The following is a 6,149-nucleotide window of genomic DNA, read 5'->3' as shown; positions in this document are numbered from 1 at the left end:
TTGATTTCATTTTCAAGCAGGTCCTTTCCTCCCCCAGCACCTGCAGCCTTACAGCCTACCAGATAAGTAACCATGGCAGAACAAAAACTCAGTTTTCTGAGCAGTTCTGGCAAAAGTCCTGCAGCTGTCTCTCATTGGTTTTACTTGGATGATATACTCATTTCTGAAGCTGGGGAACAGGGTTGGCCCCATCCAGATCACACAAGGAGAAGGAAAGGATGGTTCCCAAAAGAAAATGAGAAGGGGAAATTAATGCCCACGAGGCTAATATATCTCTTATAGAGAGAGAGAGCCAGCCCTTGGGGGTACCAACCCATCCTGTTTTGTCATGAAGAGCAGTTTAGTTGCCAACAGGCTGATAAGGGGCTAAATTAGCTGGAGGTAGTCAGGGATGGCATCTTGGAAAAAGTGAAGTTGGAAGCAGAACCCTGAGGGATAAAAGACAGTGTTCCAGGGGAAGAGACCTAAAAGGGCAAAAGACCTGAGGCAAATCAACGTTTGGTGGATGAGTGGATAAGTACATGAATTAATGGGTGGATGGATGGATGCCTACAGGTGGGGACTATATATGAGAGCACATCTTCCTGCTCAGAAGGAACCCATGAGCCCTCATAGTAATGAGGGAGCTGGGGTTGGACCGGGGTAGACCTTGAGGGGAAGTGGGGTGTGCAGACGTTGCCTGAGAGGAGGAGGCAAAGGGGTGTTTAGACACCCCAGTAGCCAAGAGGAGGGGTGGACAGTGGACCCTACCTTGGAGATGACGTCCCACATCCCTCTCTCCACTCCCGAGGCTCCTGGGGCTGCCCTGAAACCCTCTCCCAGTGCAAAGCTTCCCCTCTCCTCCCTCTCTCCCTCTCCCACAGCATCCTCACTTCCTCTTTTTTGTTCCTCAAACATACCAAGCTTGTTCCCACCTCCAGTCCTTTGTGCCTGCTGTTCCCACTGCCTGAAATACCTTTCCCCAAGAGCTTTGGGAGGCTATCTCCTTCTTAGCCCTCAGGTCTCAGCCAAGTGTGCCCTCCTAAGAGCCGCCCATCTGGACCACCCCAACTGAATCACCGCCCCCGCCCCCGCCCACGGCAGCCCCTTCCCAATCACACCACCCTGCTTTACCTCCTTTCTTGGAAACTTGTGTGAGCCTGTCGCAGTCCCAGCTGTCACGCCAGTGCCCAGCACAAACCCTGGCACAGAGTAGGTGCTCAAAGGGCTCAGGATCCAGCAGCTCAGAGCCCCTCAGTGCCGGGGACTAACACCCCTGTGCTCCCTGTCTGTTCTTCCCAGTGTGCTAGTGCCTTCTCTGTACCTCAGTTTCCTCCTCTGTAAAATGGGCATAGCAATAGACACGACCTCTGACAACCTATCTAAGGCACACAGAGCACATGCAGCCTGGCTCATAGTAGGTGCCCCATAAGGTCAGCCTCAGTAATATTACTATTACCAGCCCAGGCTTGTTGTGAAGTCTTTGGGAGGGAATTGGGCACAGATTCCAGCCATGACTGGAGCTTCCTGGCCGTGTGACCCTGTTCAAGTGACCTCCTCACACTGGGACCATATCTTTTTTTTTTCTTTTAACCTTTCGGCTGTGCCACGTGACATACAAGATCTTAGTTCCCTGACCAGGGATCGAACCCGCACCCCCTGCAGTGGAAGCGCGGAGTCTTAACTGCTGAACCCCCGGGGAGGTCCCACTGGGACCATTTCTCTCATTGTAAAAGGGGAGCTCACTGCAGCATCACCATGCTCCTCCACTCCCCACCACACCCCCCCACACACACACATGGCTGTGCAGGTTAATGAGCTCATGCAGATAAAAGTTAGTGCAGCGTTTCAGGCAGTAAATGGGAAGTGATGGATGATGTAATTTGTTCAGCCAACTATAATCTGGAGAAAGGTTTCTTGGCGGGACATGTGACTTCAGCAATGGCCTTCACCTCCAACCCTCCTCTCCTTTCAGCTTTCAAGGGCCAGCTAGGGGCTGTCCCCTGCATGTAGGGAGGATGGGGGCAGCAAGTATCAGCCCCTGCCCTGCCCATGCTGTCGGCAGGTGAGGGCAGCTGAATTGAAAAGGCTCTCGCTCACTGCCAGGGGGAGTAGAGGTGAGGTGGCGGAGTGGAACAGGAAGTTCCATGGCCTCCAAGACATTCTCTCTCTCTCTCTCTCTCTCTCTCTCTCTCTCTCAGTCTCTCAGGGCTTAGTGGTCTTAACCCTTAGGTCCCTGGGGGATGGGAGACAAGGACTTGGGAAGGTTTTTTTTTTTAAGACGTTGGTGGTTGGTTTGTTTGTTTTTTCACAAACTGTTAGCGCATGCAACAAAAATATGAAGTCTGATATAGTGTCCTTACTTTTGAAAAAAAAATTGCAAGTAAGGACATGGAAAACAAACAAAACTACCAAACGAAAATGCATTGCTATAGGATTTTGAAATGGGCAAAAGACCTGAACAGACACCTCACCAAAGAAGATATACAGACAGCAAATAAGCATATGAAAAAATGCTCCATGTCACATGTCATTAAGGAAACGCAAATTAAAACAACAGTGAGATACTACTACACACCTCTCAGAATGGCCAAAATCCAAAACACTGACATCACCAAATACAGGTGAGGATGTGGAGCCACAGGAACTCTCACTCATTGCTGGTGGGAATGCAAAATGGAACAGTCATTTTTTAAGACAGCTTGTCAATATCTTATAAAACTAAACATACTCTACCATACAATCCAGCAACTGTACTCCTTGGTATTTACCCAAAGAAGCTGAAAACTTATGTCCACACAAAATCCTGTACGCATATGTTTATAGCAGCTTTATTCATAATTGCCAAAACTTGGAAGCAACCCAGATGACCTTCAGTAGATGAACGGATTAACAAACTGTGGTACACGCAGACAATGGAATATTATGCAGCACTAAAAGGGAATGAGCTGTCAAGCCATGAAATGGCAAGGAAGAAACTTAAATGCATATTTCTAAGTGAAAGAAGCCAATTTGAAAAGGTTACATACTGTATGATCCCAACTCTATGACATTTGGAAAAGGTACACTACAGAGACAGTAAAAAGATCAGTGATTGTCAGGGGTGAGGAGTGAGGGAGGGATGAATAGACAGAGCATAGAGGATTTTTAGGGCAATGAAACTATTTTGAATGATACTACAATAATGGATACATGTCATTATACATTTGCTCAAACCCACAAAATGTACAACACCAAGAGTGAACCGTAATGTAAACTATGGACTTTGGGTGATTATGATGTGTCAGTGTAGATTCATCGATTGTAACACAAAGACCCCTCTGGTGGGAGATGCTGATAATGAATGGGGAGGTTGTACCTGTGTGGGGAGATGGAATATATGAGAACTTCCTGTACTTTCTATTCAATTTTGCTGTGAACCTAAAAATTGCTCTAAAAAACAAAGTTATTAATTTAAAAAATTGCTATCAACCACAGTGACTTTCAAACTTTCTTGACTCTAAGAAACTCACTTTACACCCTAACTCAGGAGGAACACAGAATTACAACAAAAGTTTCCCAAAACAACACTTCCTAACAGCCCGAGACAAACACTGATACTTTAAAATTTCTCTTCTCTTCTCCTTGATTTCATTTTTTAAAAAATGCTTGTCATGACCTTCTAAATGGATCTTGTGAGCCACTATTGAGTCACTACCCACAGTTTGCAAAGCTCTAACTACACGCGAGAGGATGATTTAACACCAGGAAAAAGTGGGAGGGTTGGACCCAAAGAATATTCCATTATACTGAATACATTTTTTGTATTTTACTTTATTTTTTTATTGAAATATAGTTGATTTACAATGTTGTGTTAGTTTCAGGTGTACAGCAAAGTGATTCAGCTATACATACATATATATCTATTTTTTTCAGATTCTTATAGATTATTACAAAATACTGGGTAGAGTTCCCTGTGCTATAGAGTAGGTCCTTGTTAGTTATCTATTTTATATATAGTAGCATATATATGTTAATCCCAAACTCCTAATTTATCCCTCTCCACCTTTCCCCTTTGGTAACCATAAGTTTGTTTTCTATGCCTGTCGGTCTGTTTCTATTTTGTATATAAGTTCACTTTATACTGAATACATTGTGCTTGATGAAAACACCATAGTTTGCTTTTTAAAAAATCAGACTGATGGAGAGCGTGCATGGATAGGCACAGATAGGGGAAGCTAATTCTATGGGATTGATTTCATTAATTCATTTACTCATTCAACAAATCTGTGCTGGGTGCTGGGGTGTCGACTGCAGTGGTGTGCTGGAGCCCGCTCCTACCAGGTGGCAAGAGCCTATTGTTAAATTTTTCAGGAATTTTGGTTGAAATCACATTGGTGGCTTGAAATTGTCCACGGTGGGAGATTTACACCATGCAAATCAGCAAATGCTATCAATCAGCACTCACGACCCCTACGCTGCCACCCCACCTTGCCCCACCTTGCCCCAGAGGCTGTTGTTAAACATTCATGAGCACATTGGTGGTCAGCAGTGACCAAGACCTGGTCCCTGCCTGGACAGAGCTTATGTTCTAAAGAGGGTGGAGTGAGGAGCATAGTTTACGGAAATAACCACAAAAATAAAATAAACATGATAAATGCTATGGATGCTATAGGAATCCATGAGAGCATATAATATAAAAGGGGGCTCCAAGAAAGCTTCCCTGGAGACATGAAGTTTGATCAGAGACTTGAAGGATGGCAGGATTTAACTAGACAAAGAATGCAAGGAAAAGTATTTCAGGGAGCAGGAATAGCATGTGTGAAAGTCCTGTGTCAAGAGAGAGAATGGTGACTCTGAGCAATCTAGCTGGAGTAGAGAGCAAGTGGGCCAGTGAGAGATGGGGAGATGAGTCTGGAGGTGTGGGCAGCCAGGCCAAGCAGGGCTGGTGGCAGGGTAGGGCATTTGGTATTTATCCTAAGAGGAAATCACACAAGGTTACTCCCATGTTGCATGAAAGATGTTCTCGTAAATGCCCTCTTTCATACCTTCTTCCATCAGGTTCTGTGAACTAGATTTATGATGCGGATTGCACACTGCTTCAGGGCAGGGAAGACGTTTCCATCTCTTCCTGATGCGCCTTTTGTTAATGAGGAAGACTTGCATTTTAAAATAAACCTCTGGAAGGTCAGATGTGACCATCATGAGCAAAAAGCAGCCCTGGAGAGCTCAACATTTTGCTGGCACAATGGAGAAAGGGTGAAACTGATTTTACTTAAAAATAATGAAGTGAGGAATATTTATGGTTTTTCTTCTAGCCGAAGGTGAGCTTTGAGGTGATGTCGGGAGGTGATTAAGTGTGGTAGCTCATCAGCCCACACCTACAATGTTCGCTGAGGGCAGCCAGAACAGCAGCGAAGAAACCAGGGGTTGATGATGGAGAGAAAACTACTTCCAGCATCAGCCGGTCTTGGTGTGGGAGACCTGGAGCCAACTTACCTGTGACCATAGAGGGCAGAATGAGGACTGTCAGATGGCAATTATAAGGGGGCAGCTTTTCACCCAAAATGTAAAAGGTTTTCCTTGACCAGCCAGAGGCAGGACTCCTTCAGTTCTGCCTTGCAAGACATTGTTCTTGGCTAACCTGTACCGGGGGAATCAGGGGATGTGACCTTCCCTATTTCCAGACCTGAGGAGTCCTCTCAGTCACTGTTGCCAAGACGTTGTTGGCATCCCTTTCCCTCTGTTGCTTCTTACTTATTGTGTAACCTTGAGGTGGCTGCCTAAGCTCTCTGTGCCACATCTAAAATATGGGGGCCATCTTGGTAGCCACCTCATAGGGATGTTCTGGGATTAGAAGAGATAATACACGTAGTATTTAAAGGGCACCTGGCACATAATAAGTGCTCAATAAAGTTAGCTGCCATTGTTGGTGGTATCTCCAGCCTCCCTACTTTTCCCTCAAATCAAACATCTTATATGTGAGGCATGTATAAACAAGTTCTTTTACTGAGGGGTCAATTTATTAGTTTTGACTCTATTGCAAACATTAGAACCCTACTTTCAAACAGAGTTAAACAACAACAACAAAGGAGATGGAACTTTTTGGTACACTAAAATGTCCAGATGTGTTTGACTTCAGGCATAGTTGGATCCAGGTGCTCAGAGGACCCCATTAGAAGTGTGTCTCT

Source organism: Eubalaena glacialis, chromosome 18, assembly GCF_028564815.1.
Source record: "Eubalaena glacialis isolate mEubGla1 chromosome 18, mEubGla1.1.hap2.+ XY, whole genome shotgun sequence".
In the NCBI taxonomy this organism is placed as follows: Eukaryota; Metazoa; Chordata; class Mammalia; order Artiodactyla; family Balaenidae; genus Eubalaena; species Eubalaena glacialis.
Note: the sequence above shows the minus strand (reverse complement) of the source record.